Source organism: Heteronotia binoei, chromosome 1, assembly GCF_032191835.1.
Source record: "Heteronotia binoei isolate CCM8104 ecotype False Entrance Well chromosome 1, APGP_CSIRO_Hbin_v1, whole genome shotgun sequence".
Lineage (NCBI taxonomy): Eukaryota > Metazoa > Chordata > Lepidosauria > Squamata > Gekkonidae > Heteronotia > Heteronotia binoei.
Genome location: NC_083223.1, coordinates 241860420 through 241874834, shown reverse-complemented (window position 1 = coordinate 241874834; position 14415 = coordinate 241860420). Strand labels below are relative to the sequence as shown.

The 14415-nt window shown below is 41.2% G+C and overlaps 1 protein-coding gene across 1 annotated transcript in view; it reads right to left on the bottom strand.

Moving 5' to 3' along the window:
* The window catches only part of PINX1 (PIN2 (TERF1) interacting telomerase inhibitor 1), a 77215-nt gene that overhangs the window by 27516 nt on the left and 35284 nt on the right, over positions 1-14415 (bottom strand). The gene's annotated exons all lie outside the window — the stretch shown is intronic.

Sequence of the window (14415 nt, the reverse complement as noted above, 5' to 3'; positions counted from 1 at the left end):
TTTTGCCACAATTACTGCCCAAAACGACTGCACCCTCGGGCAAGACCACCAGCAGTGTATAAATGTGCCCACCTCTCCACAATTTTTCCAACATTTGGAGGATTGATTTATCGCCATATGGCTTAATCTCTGAGGTGTTAAATACCACCGGAACAAAATTTTTTGAGTTTGTAATTGTATATTCAATGATTTTGAAACAAACGAAGGAGATGACCAGATTTGTTGCCAAACATCCTCCTGAAAATTAATTGAACTATTCCTTTGCCAAATTTCTTGATAGGATAACAAATCAACAGCATCAATGTCTAGCAAACCCTTATAGATAAATGAAATCAGTCCCTTCCGCTTTAAAAAAGGAGATTGTAGCAAGGATTCAAAGAAAGTAAGAGGTCGATTGAAATTGTATTTCTTTGAGAGTGATGTCACCAAGTTGTTAATTTGCAAGTATTCAAACCATGGGATTTTTGTCCCACCAGTTTTCTCTTCTAAAGATTTTTTGTCGAGCACTTTTCCATTGGACAAAATATCCACAAACCTATAAAGATTATATTTTTTCCAAATTGGAAAAGACTTGTAAAAAAACCCCGGTTGAAACCAAGAAACATCCATAAAATGAGATAGTGGAGACATAGGAGGGGCTAAAAAGAGGCGGCGTTTGTCCCAAATCTGAAAAATGGCTTTAAGGAAAAGGTTGGAGGAGATATTAGGAGGTCTCTTCTTTGGAAATTCCCATAATGTAGATTGAAACGATTTGTTATTTAGATAGGTATCTTCTAGGACCTTCCAGCCTGAATTTAAATCAGCATCATGGTATCTGACAAGGCCTCCTAAAATGGCAGCTTCATAAAATTTATGCAGATCCGGAAGAGCCAGACCACCTGAGGATTTAGAACGAATAAGAGTTGCATACCCTATTCTAGATAAGCCCTTGTTCCAAATGTATCTTAAGAACGAACGACGCCAACCCACAAATAAGTCCTCAGGAATAAGAATAGGAATGGCTCGAAATAAAAACAGAAATTTGGGAAAAATAAAAGATTTAATAATCTGAATTTTTTCATTCCAGGGAATGAGTGAAGAATTTTTATTCTTTTGCATAGTAAGAATGTCCTTAATCAATAAATGATGATTGACTTTAAAAATATCTCCCAATTTTAAAGGTATATTGATCCCCAAATATGTCCAATATCTATCCATTTTTTTGAAGTGATAATTTGAGTAGATGGAATCTTGGAGAGCATCTGAAATTGTGATGGGATAAAGAATGGTTTTAGATGGGTTTACTCGAAGACCCGATATAGAAGAAAATACAGATAATAAATCAAAGACAGCTGGTAAAGAAGTCTTAGGTTTTGTAACAAAAAGCACTAGGTCATCTGCAAACAAAGACACCTTAATTTGTTTCTTTCTAATAGGGATACCAGCAATAATATTGGTATTACGGATAGCATTAGCAAGAGGTTCAATTGCGATTGCAAAAAGCAGAGGAGACAAGGGGCAACCTTGCCTCGTCCCTCTGAAAAGATTAAATTCTTCAGAATCCAAATTATTAATAGAAAGAATAGCAGAAGGCGACTTATATAAAGAATGGATTATCTTCAGAAAATTCGGGCCAAAATTCATTTTCTGCAGTAAGGTTGTAAGATAAGGAACTTCAACGGAATCAAAGGCTTTTTCAAAATCAATAGACAAGATAAAGGAAGACTCAATATTAAATTTCCGGCAGTATTGAATAACATCAAGGACCATTCTAGTATTGTCCGTTAACTCACGGTGTGGGATAAAGCCCGATTGGTCAGGATGAATGTAGTTCCCTATAAAAGTATTAAGCCTAGCCACCAGGGCTGCTGTAAAAATCTTGTAATCGCAATTAAGGAGCGATATCGGCCTGTATGAACTAGGGTCTAGCAAGTCTTTGTCTTTCTTTGGAAGAAGAATGATTTTTGCCTGTGACCAAGTAACTGGAAAAGAACCAGACTGTACAAACTGATTACAGGCGTCCGCCAAGATGGGAGCCAACAAAGTATTAAAAAATTTATAAAATTCTGGTGTAAAGCCATCTCGGCCTGGAGATTTATTGGATTTCATAGACTTGATAGTCTCCTGTATTTCAAGTGCAGTAAAAGGTTTGTCCAAAAGGGATTTAACCTCAGGAGAAACAGGCTTAATAACTGAGTGAGTGTCTAAAAAAGATGAAATAAGGTCTGATGCTGGATGCTGGGAGGAATATAGAGATGAATAGTATTTTTTAAAAACTCCTACAATATCCTTAGTGGAATGTTTCAAGGTACCGGATTTAGAACGAATGGAAGAAATAGCCATTGAGGATATTCTCTTTTTAACCTTCCATGATAGGAGTTTAAGGGATTGAGGAGTTCGAAACCAATATTTTTGTTTTATATAAGCCATTTGTTTTTGAATCTTGGAGACGTCAAAAGATTCTAATTTTTTCCTTTCTATAAGAAGTTTTGAATAAGTTTTTTTGCTACCAAATTTTTTAAATTTCTCTTCCAATTTGGTAATGTTGGCAACCAAATCTGATCTAATTTTGTCTTTTTCTTTTTTATACGAAGAGGCAATAGCCAAAAATCTGCCACGAATTACAGCTTTAAACGAGTCCCAAACTATATGCTGAGGTACTCCACACTCAGTATTGAATTGAAAAAATTCTTTAATGTCTTTTTCAATGGAATCTGTAACCGATTTCATAGACAGAAGTTTACTATCCAATCTCCAATTAAAAGAAAAAGATCTTTCAGTGATTCCTGACATATAACCTTCCAACCATGCATGATCAGACCAAATCATTGGGCCAATGTCTACTTTAAAAAAAAGGTTAGAAATAGAATCCGAAACTAAAAGAAAATCTATTCTGGAATAAGTTTGATGACGAGAAGAAAAGAAGGTATAGTCTCTTTCTTTTGGATGCCTGCTTCTCCAAATGTCTGACAGATTATAGGATTGAAAGATTTGAGCTAAATCATTTTGGCCATTCGAATCTTTTGATTGAGACCATTTATTGGCAGATAGAGGTAACAGGCTTTTTTGAGATCTATCTAAAGAAGGATTGACAACATAGTTGAGATCTCCTCCCAAAATAATGGGCCCTTTATGAAAAGTTTGAAGTTGTGACAACGTATCTTTAATAAATGCAATTTGTCCATCATTTGGAGCATACACCGATGCCAGAGTATAAGGGCTACCATTAAAGACCCCATTGATAAAAATATACCGACCCCTAGGGTCAATTGAGGAATTTTCAAAAGTGAATTGGACTGATTTACCTATTAAGATGGCCACACCTCTTGCTTTGGAGGACCCGTAAGCTTGAAATTGATGAGCAAAAAATTTTGACTGGAAGACCTTGGGCTGGTTACCCTTAAGGTGAGTTTCTTGCAAAAAAACTATATCTGGTTTCTGATGAGAGATGGCAGAGGCAACCCGTTTTTTCTTAATTAAATTATTTAGCCCATTACAGTTTAGAGATAGAAATTTCAAGTGGCACTCTGCCATAATTGAAAGAGGAAATAACCAAGGTTATCAAAATTATTGCAATTCATAGCTTTGAACCCAGGTGCCACCAGGATAGCTAGAGGCGAATCCTGTAGATCAAATTTCAAAGGTATGAGGACAGATTTCAGATCAAAGGCTTTAAAAAACTTCCAACTAAATCCATAATAATTCAATACAGTTACGCTGCCCGTAACACAAACAAAAAACCATAACCAACACCAGTGGTCTAGCATTAACAGACACTAGCCACTAACTCACCCTCCAACTCTGTTAACCCAAACTTGGGAAAACAACAACTATTTACTTAAAAGGATAAATTTGAAGCGGAAGTCTTCGTTACTGAAGACACCACACAACTAGCAACAACTACCAAATGGAGCTAATTAAAAAAAACTGAAGTTCTCCATTCTCCCTCTCTGCCAAAAATGCTTATATTTAACACTATCAACCCAGCAAAAATAAAATTTATAAACAGAATAACAGAGCCGAATGTATAGAAAGTTTATAATGAAAGGCCAAACAAAGCTGATCGAGTCAAGGCTAAAATGCCTAGAAAGCCACATATAATAAAACCTGTGCCTTTTACCAACTCAGGTTAGTGAATTAAAGATAATTACAGGCAAACTAATATACCATGTGTAACAGCATCAGATCTCGATCACAAAGTTATTGTAAGACTTAAGACACTATGATAAAAATACAATGAAACTTTAAACAGAACTATGAACGCTATTAAATACTGGTCTCCCCAAACACTCCCCACCAACTATCCTTCAGCCACTTATAAGCCTATGTAGGGAGATATGATGGTGAGGGAAACAAGTTTCCAAACCTTCATAGTAGCATAAGGCACAAACTGACACACACATACATTCCCTACCCACCCTCTGTCTCACAGATTCATTTCCATTCAACAATTCACACAGGAAGGGAAAAGGTCCTGACAATTCATTAACTCATAGTAGAAAGAAATATATTGATATAAAACCCTAGTCATACTATTCAAGTTTCTCACTCTGATCTACCCCCCCTCACTCTCTCTCTCTCCCTCCCTCACTCCCACTCCCTCACTCAACACCCAGCCTCCCCATTCCAGCTCCTACTCAAACCATATATTCCAAGTCACCCCATTCTTCCAATCATGCATACCCAATCAACCAAGAAGATTTCCTTTAATGAGTTGATTTGAATTAATAACTCCCTCACATTCATAACATTGTGTTCAAAAGATATAAATAACCAAAAAAAAAGGGGGGGGGGGACCCCCCAATTTCGTATATAAACATTGCTTCATAGGCACGAAACAATCAGCATATTTCTAAGCCGTGACAGAGTTACACGTAGGCAAAGCTTATAAGTCAGCAGTTCAGTAGGCAAAGCTTATATGTCAGGAAAAAAAAAAGGGGGGGACGTCAAGAATCCACACAAAAAAGGGAAGATTTCTGCATAGCAACAGTTCCAGCGTTTAGCTTCTAGGAGAAACAGGCCGATCAGGACGGTTCATAGGCACACGACGCCATCTAGTGTCTGAAGTTATTGAGTGAACATGTGAGCTTGCTTCTATAAGGCCGGTGGGAACAGGAAGATTCAAATCTCTCAGCATGCTTAGGCCTGAGTCAAGGCCTCCAGCGACAAACGACCGATCCTGTACAGTAACTTGCAGCTTGTACGAAGCAACCCATCGATATCTGATGTTTTCCCTGTTCAGGATTTCAATAATTGGCTTCAAAATTTTCCGCCTTTGCAAGGTTTCAGAAGACAAATCCTGTAGAATTTGGATGTTGTAATCTCCTAGCAGAAGTGGATTTATAGCCCGGGCTTTTTGCAGCAGCTTGGATTTAACTGAGGCAGAAGAGAAACGGACTAAAATGTCCCTAGGCAACGAAGTTTTCTGTGTGCGCAAAGGGCCAATTCTATATGCAGCCTCCAGGGCACAAAGATCAGATTCAGAAAAACCCAATGCCTTTGATAGCCAGGAGGCTATAAGAGATTTTAGGTCAGAGGGAGAGGCAGAGTTCTCGGGGAGCCCGCGAATTTTAACATTCCCCATTTTCAGTTGGTTCTCAAGTGCAATAATTTTATCAGTGGCCCATTCATCTCTTTTATAAAAATACTGAGTGTCCTCCTGCACAGCACATGCCATGTTAAAAGCAGAATCTGCAGTCTCTGCCACCTTCTCTAAGGACGTTTTGAAACCCTCCAACTGAGCAGAAAGGGGCTGGATCATGGCAGATATTTTGTCAGTCATATTTTTTTCCAGTTTTTGAAAAGCCTCCATTACCTCAGAACGAAATGAAGCTAGGTCTGCTGCTGTGTTTTCCCCTTCTCCCGACGCCATCTTGCTTGCAGGGCTGCTTGCTTTTCCTGAGGCCTTAGCCTTAGGCTTTTTGGGAAAATAGTCTTTAACAGAGTTCCTTGAGTTTCTTTTTGATCTGGATTTTTGACCATCTACTGTTCCCATACTAATTAAAGAAAAAAAAGAAAACAAACAACAACGCTGGGCGCTTGCTTAAGTGGATTTGGCAGGGGTAAGTAAGGAGCTCTGTTTTCAGGCGTCCATTCCCTATGCGTGCGACGCCACGCCCCAATAAAAGTTATTGAGGAAGAATCAGATTGGGTTCTGTAAGGGAAGATCTTGTCTTACTAACCTGTTAGACTTCTCTGAGGGGGTGAACAAACATGTGGACAAAGGGGACCCAATAGACGTTGTTTACCTTGACTTCCAGAAAGCTTCTGATAAAGTTCCTCATCAAAGGCTCCTTAGTAAGCTCGAGAGTCATGGGGTAAAAGGACTAGTCCTCTTGTGGATCAAAAACTGGCTAAATAATAGGGAACAGAGAGTAAGTGGAGAGTGGTAAGTAGTAGGGTACAGCAAGTACTGGGTTCGATGCTTTTTAACTTGTTCATTAATGATTTGGAGTTGGGAGTAAGCAGTGAAGTGGCTAAGTTTGCGGATGACTCTAAATTGTTCAGGGTGGTGAGAACAAGAGAGGAGTGTGAGGAACTCCAAAGGGATCTGTCAAGGCTGGGTGAATGGATGTCAACATGGCAAATGTGATTCAAAGGGACCTAGTGCAAAGTAATGCACATTGGGGCCAAAAGTCCTAACTATAAATACAAGTTGATGGGGTGTGAACTGGCGGAGACTGACCAAGAGAGAGATCTTGGGGTCATGGTAGATAACTGATTGAAAATGTCAAGACAGTGTGCGACTGCAATTAAAAAAAAAGGCCAGTGCCGTGCTGGGAATTATTAGGAAGGGAACTGAAAACAAATCAGCCAGTATCATAATGCCCCTGTATAAATAGATGGTGTGGCCTCATTTGGAATACTGTGTACAATTCTGGTCACCGCACCCCAAAAAAGATATAGCATTGGAAAAAGTGCAGAAAAGGGCAACTAGAATGATTAAAGGGTTGGAACACTTTCCTTATGAAGAAAGGTTAAAACGCTTGGGGCTCTTTAGCTTGGAGAAACGTCGAATGAGGGGTGACATGATAGAGATTTACAAGATTATGCATGGGATAGAGAAGGTAGAGAAAGAAGTACTTTTCTCCCTTTCTCCCAATATGGGAACTCGTGCGCATTCAATCAAATTGCTGAGCAGTTGGGTTAGAACTGATAAAAGGAAGTACTTCTTCACCCAAAGGGAGATTAACACATGGAATTCACTGCCACAGGAGGTCGTTGCGGCTGCAAGCATAAACAGCTTCAAGAGGGGATTGGATAAACATGTGGAGCAGAGGTGCATCAGTGGCTATTAGCCACAGCATATTGTTAGAACTCTGTCTGGGGCAGTGATGCTCTTTATTCTTGGAGCTTTGGGGGGGGACACAGAGGGAGGATTTCTGGCCCCACTGATGGACCTCCTGATGGCACTTGAGTTTTTTGGCCACTGTGTGAACAGAGTGTTGGACTGAATGGGCCATTCACCTGATCCAACATGGCTTCTCTTATATTCTTATTTATTTTTACTTCATTTACTTTCTCCTCAAATAGAGACCCAAAGCAGCTTTTCTTCTCCTCCAGTGTATCCTCACAACAGCCATGTGAAGTAGGTTAGGTTGAGTGTGTGTGACTGGCCCAAGGTAACCCAGCAAACTTCCAAGACAGAGCATGGATTTGAATTTGAGTCTTCCAGATCCTGGTCTGACCCTCTAACTACTTCACCACACTGGCTCTTGAAGTTCCTGTGCAGCCTGGCTGCCGCTCCCCTTTTCCCAAAGTCCTTCTGCTATATTTCCTTTTACATCTACTCACAAAGTTACCTGTACTTCTTTCCCTTTCACTGCCTGTTGCTCACATCTGTAATTTTGGGAAAATGCTAATCCTGGATTGAAGCCACAAAGTTGGTTTCTGGATCCCAATCCAGAAGGCTGTAGGGCAAATCCAGAACAGCAACCTCTTTTTATGCATGCTCCACTCCATCTATCATGAAATTTAGGCACATGGAAAACTGCTGCTGTAAGGAGGGAAGATGAGGAAAAGAGGGATCCCACAAATATGGTAAGGCTACAATATCATATTTTAGCCCTGCTGCCTTGAAATGTGCTGCTGCCTGCCCTTATCATCACAGGGGAAGAACCCCATTATCTCTGTTCCAATATTTAGAAGGATGTCCATAAGGAAATGTGACGTGTTCTTCTGTTTTCCTTTCTGTGGGCTAAGCACCATTCCTTTAACTGTTCCTCATATGATTAGCTCTCTAGACCCTTTATCATCCTCATTAAATGGTTACTAAAGCATGCAAACCGGGCAGACATATGCAAACTAAGCAATTTCACTGACTCACTTAATTACGAGCTCTTTTGGCCCAGAGGATGAGCAGCCCTATTCATATATCTCACAAGTCAGTTCAATTAGTGCACATTCCAACATCTGCCTGTTACGTGCTTTCCTGCCTGGTGTGGTGAAGAGCAAAATGGTGTACGATCAATGGGGGATGCTGGAGATCAAGCAATAAGTTGGAAAGCTTCCCCACTGCCATGAGGTCTAGAAACTTGATATTTTACATGTCTCTTTTCTGTTCTGAGACAAACACTGTCTCCCCCCTCCCCCCATTAAACACATCTTCTGTTTTCATATTCCAGTTGAGATCTTTGGGAATCTCTGGAGATCTCTCCCCTGAATCTCTTTCAGCTTGCCAACAAACATTTCATAACTTTTCAGAAAAAAGAATAACTCTGCCTCTCCTTGGCTTGAGGCAACTTCCCAATAAATAAAATGCAATAATAAAATCAAGTTAAAGAATGAATAAATCCATCATATCAAAACCACACACCCACTTTTCAGCAAACCAGTAAAGAAGGAGGAAACTTGAGCTTTCAGTGTCCTTCAGGTTAAAAGGGACTGTCAAGGAGTCCAAAGCTGAACCCTGTGGGTGCTCAGGGCTATTGTACACGAGTGACCAAGACGCTCTATTTTTTTTAATTAGATGAAGTTTTATTTAATTCTGTAAAAAAAAAAAGGCTTTATCTACAGGCAACACGATGCTCTGAAGTCATCCAGCAAGAAAATGAGAAAGCTAGCTTTACTATCTAACACATTTTCAAAACCTGCATTAGGTGGCACAAATTTTAAGTTGGAGTGTCAAAGGCTATAGCTCATTCGTTCTCTACATTGATACTGCAATATAAGCATATCATAATCCAGGCCTTCAGGCCATTGGAATCCAGGCCAGTCTCCTTTCTCCAGATCCTTAACTGGATTATACGTTCTTTTTGGCCAATCAGTATCAGATGATAATACCCAATCAGGACACATTCTTGCTAGAACCCTCTAAAAATCACCCTTCTCTCCCATCCTGTGGGCCGCAGGTTCTCATGAGAAGCTAATTACTACATTCCCAACTCTGGCCTTGAAGATGATAAGAGCTGTGTAGATCAAAAGACCAATCAGTAACACTTGCAGGATGGAACTGGCCTCTAACCATTCACATAAACCCTTGGGGAAGGGGGTTCCAGGGTTGCTTTGTCTCACAAGGACGTGGTGATAAGCCTCTTTTGGAAGTTTGCTCCATCACCAACAGACATAATAATGAACCACGGTTTGCTCAGTGAGCCTGAGGGAACTGTTAACTTCCATGCTGTAATTATACCACGGTTTGAAATCCTGGCTCTCAGGGGAAGAGTACAAACAGTAGTTTATGGTCTGCACATAATAACAAATTGTGGATTGCCCTAATTAGACTGTCATGCACAAACTTGATCTCCAGCTTTTACAAAATGACAAATCAGGGTCAGTTTTAATGACTGAACTATGCCACTGTTGAGGGTGGGGTAGACAAGCACCCCTGACCTGGACGGCCCAGGCTAGACCATTCTCATAAGATTTTGGAAGCTAAGGAGGGTGGGTCCTGGTTAGTACTTGGACAGGAGACCATCAAGGAAGTCCAGGGTTGCTGTGCAGAGGCAGGCAATGACAAACCACTTCTGATAAGTCTCTTACCTTGAAAAACCTATTGGGGGGGGTCACTGAAAGTTAGCTGCAACCTGACAATGCAACTTGCCTACCATGGGCTATCCTCCAGCAACATCACAAAATCTTTACAAATGACACATACAGAACTTTGTATACAGTTAAAAAGATGAGCTGAAGCAGTGCTCAAGCATTTAGCTGCTTAGAGAATAGTATGCTGAATTTTGCAGATCTGTTCTAATGCAGGGGTGGCCAAACTTGCTTAACGTAAGAGCCACACAGAATAAATGTCTGAGAGCTGCAAGATATGAATGTCAGATGTTTGAGAGCCATGAGACAGGAAGGAAGGGAGTGAGACAGGAAAATAGATGGGGAAGGGAGGAGAGAGAAAGAGATGGAAAGAAAACAAATTTAATGCAAGCTGCCAGTTGGCTTGGATTGGAGAAGTGAGTTAAAGAAATAAATGCTTTTTCCAAGCCAGCTGAGGAGGTGGTGGGGGCTTTGAGAGCCACACAATCTGTGTGAAAAAGCCACATGGGGCTCCCAAGCCTCAATTTGGCCACCCCTGTGCTAATGGTTATGCCTCCTCCCCTCAATACAAGAAGCCTGCCTTTGACATAACAGGCTCACCTTCTTGTGTCAGATGAGGGCTCCTTGCAGCAAGCGAAGGCCCTGCCCTTATCAGAATGCCAGCTCAGCATCCCTGAACCTGATTTTTTTTTAAAGAAAGGATTCTTCTTTGATAGCAGGAAAATGATGTAGCGCCATTCGTTACATTTTCTGCCACTGATGTTGCGTATGTATGTTTACTTCTAGATACTGAGAGTCCAGAACAGGAAAAGTTTGGAACATGAGCCAAGAAAAGTGCTCCAGAGAGAAAAACTGACTAGTTTCTCCATAAGTAACAAACAACAGGGCTAGCAAGGCATTTGTTATCTGAGAGCTGTAAAACAACCCAGATTGACTATGGGAAGCAAAAGCAGCCTTGGGGTGGTGGGGATGGTGTGCATGTTTGGCTTTGGCTGAATGGGCACAATGTTTCTGACACCCCCATAGCATTGTCAAAAAACAGCAGCCAAAACCCACCTTATCAGATGGAGTACCACTGAGCAAACTCATCTAGGAGTTTTGTAAAACTGAACTCTGAATGAACTTTGCTGCATTGTTTGTACTGGTTGTGGATAATGTTTTCTTCAAAAACAGAAGCTGTTAAATACAATTCCCACCCCCCATACAAGCTAAAACTTTACTTCGTTGATTGAGATGAAAAACTACACAAGAGCAAGTTGCTTTGCCAGCTGTGCATTCCCACCTGGTGGTTCACCATAAGCAGAGCCTGCACATTTGCCAGATGTGAAGCAAGAGCTTCACTTCTAAAGAGTTTACCTAGGTAAGTCTCCCTCCCCTGCAAGTTTGCCTTGACCAGATTAGAAACGGCACAAACTGAACTGTATGTTTGCATTTTTTTCCCCTGTACTAAATGCGCTTTAACTTTTGCATGCCAAAAATGCTTTTGACCTGCTCCAAATCAAAAATAAAGGAGATAGTGGAAATTGTGTACAAATACAAAAAAATAAAGTTTGAGAATAGCAAAAAAAGGGAGGAAAAAGTCTAGTCTCGTAGCAAAAGAAGTAGGTGGGACAGGCTCCATTAATCAAATATCACCAAGGTAAAAATAGCTTCTATTCCCCTCCAGCTCAAAATAAATTATGGTGCTGCACAGGTTGGTTATATTGCATTTTTAAATAAAAATAAAAACCCAACATTTTATAAACACTGTATCTCCTCTTAATTACCTCCCCCAATAGTAAGCTAAGATCAAATAAACAGATGTATGTGAGAACACCTGAGTTCTAACCATGCAGCCTGTGGACCTGACCAAGATTCCAGTATTTTTTCAAGCAATGACCCAAATGCATGCAAATTAGCCTAAATTCATGCAACCTGATCATGTTAACGAAAATGGAACTTCCATGTTCAGAAGCAGTATGCCTTCAGTAACCAAAGAGGAGACGCTTGTTGCCTTCTTGCCCTGCTTCTGCCCTTCCCAGAAACAGATTGCCTTGGGAAACAGAATGCTGGACTGGATGAGCCTTTGGTTTGTGGAACTGGGGGGAGGTACCCAGCATATGTACTGGCTAGTATTATTGTCTTCATTAAGACTGATGGGGGTGGTTATAAAACTGGGAAGACAGCCCTGCCCAAGGCCTCCTAGTGAGTTCACAGCAGAGGAGAAATTCAACCCAGGGGATTGAATCATATAACTTGTTTCCTTAGCCTGGGGCATCTCAGTGTTTTCAGCAGTTGGCCAGAAGATCTATAAGGCTCTGCATTGTGCCTGCATCATAGCCATTCAGTAACTCCAGCACGGTAATGCCACAACTGCACATCAGAGTGGAGAGGATCCATGAGTTTGGAGGCTTTCTTCATATCGGCTTTCCTTTAAGAACATAAGAGAAGCTATGTTGGATCGGGCTAATGGCCCATCCAGTCCAACACTCTGTGTCACACAGTGGCCCCCAAAATTTATATATATATACACACACACACACAATGTGGCTAATAGCCACTGATGGACCTCTGCTCCATATTTTTATCTAACCCCTTCTTGAAGCTGGCTATGCTTGTAGCCGCCACCACCTCCTGTGGCAGTGAATTCCATATGTTAATCACCCTTTAGGTGAAGAAGTACTTCCTTTTATCCATTTTAACCAGACTGCTCAGCAATTTCATCGAATGCCCACGAGTTCTTGTATTGTGAGAAAGGGAGAAAAGTACTTCTTTCTCTACTTTCTCCATCCCATGCATTATCTTGTAAACCTCTATCATGTCACCCCGCAGTCAACGTTTCTCCAAGCTAAAGAGCCCCAAGTGTTTTAACCTTTCTTCATAGGGAAAGTGTTCCAACCCTTTAATCATTCTAGTTGCCCTTTTCTGGACTTTGGTGGACAATAACAAACTCCCATAGTTAAATTTCCTTTTGGGCCCTCTATTTCGACCCAAAGCATTTCTAGAAGGGAATCTAATTCTTTGACCTCAGTCTTACTGGACTGTATACCCTGACATACAGAGCCACCCCACCTCCAACCCTTCCCTCCCTATCCTTCCGATATAACTTATATCCAGGAATCACTGTGTCCCACTGATTCTCCTCATTCCATCAAGTTTCTGAAATTCCCACAATGTCTATGTTTTCCCCCAACACTAAACATCCCAACTCACCAATTTTACTTCGAACACTTCTAGCATTTGCATACAAACATCTATAATTTCCAGGTAAGCTAGGCCCGCCACCTTCCTCCTGCCGCCTTGAGACTCTGGCAGACAGTCCATACTGCTTGTCACCATCACAGTGGACAACTCTGATCCGTTACCCGGTAGAAAAATAGCAGCCAACCCTTCATCTCAGCTATACCTCCATCATCCCTTATAAAATTTTAGACTTTTGTAAACTCCTTGGGGCAGTGACTTGCCTGATTCTGGCACAATAGCACAAGCTATTCTTTTGTAGCCATCTGGGACCTGTCTCCTGAACTGACAGCCACCTTCAATTTCCTTTAAAAAAAAGAAGCAAGTGACAATCATCAGTTTCTTCCTAGACTACTACAAGACAAAACAAGACAGCAGTTAGCAAAACCTTTTCTCCTTTTTGTCAGCTTGGGCAACATAACTCCAGGGTGACAAGTCAGATCAGCTTTTCAAAACCATAAGCCATGCGCCACTTATATTCCTTCCCCATTTCCTTGGCACCAGATTTGGAAGACTGTGGCCCAAACTTTCTTCTGAAGAAATAATGTCCCATTTATCTAGATTTCCACATTTGTGTCAAGGTAGAAATGGGAGGGGGAGAGACAGAGGGAGAGGGGCAACGCTGCCAAAAATGAATGCCTCTCTCAAAGTAAAGAAAAAAGTATTGGAGGGTTCACCCCCCCCCCCCCAAAAAAAAATAACTGATGTGTGCTGGGCATTTCCAAATACTGAGACAAGAGATGGACTGCTGTGCCTTCCTTTAAGAAATTCCGGGCAATGGTTCTGAAGAAAATGTAGGCTTGGCTGAGCCCATAAATTATGGGGCATTAATGCTACGCTGCTGCCGCAAGCTCCTTTCGCATAAAAGGTGACAATTCGCCAGGCACTCCCTGTTGTGTAATTCCTTGCTTGCACTGCTGGCTTAAATAAAAATAGGTTGCCAAGAACAGAACCAAGCGTCAGGTTCTGTCAAAAGGCAGGCCACAAGGTCAAAGAAGGGTGGTCCAACAGAGCCAGAGGAGAGTCGCATGGTCTCAGGTAGGCCGAAGGAATCTCAAAAAATGACTGCCACAGATCACAAGGGCCAAAAGCAGGTGGTGTGATCCAAACAGCATTACCAACCTCCAGCGGGGCCTGGAGCTCTCCTGGAATTACAAGTGATCTCTGGATTTCAGAGATCTGCTCTCTTGTAGGAAGTGGCAATTTAGGAGGGTGTATTTTATGAGCTCCCTCCCC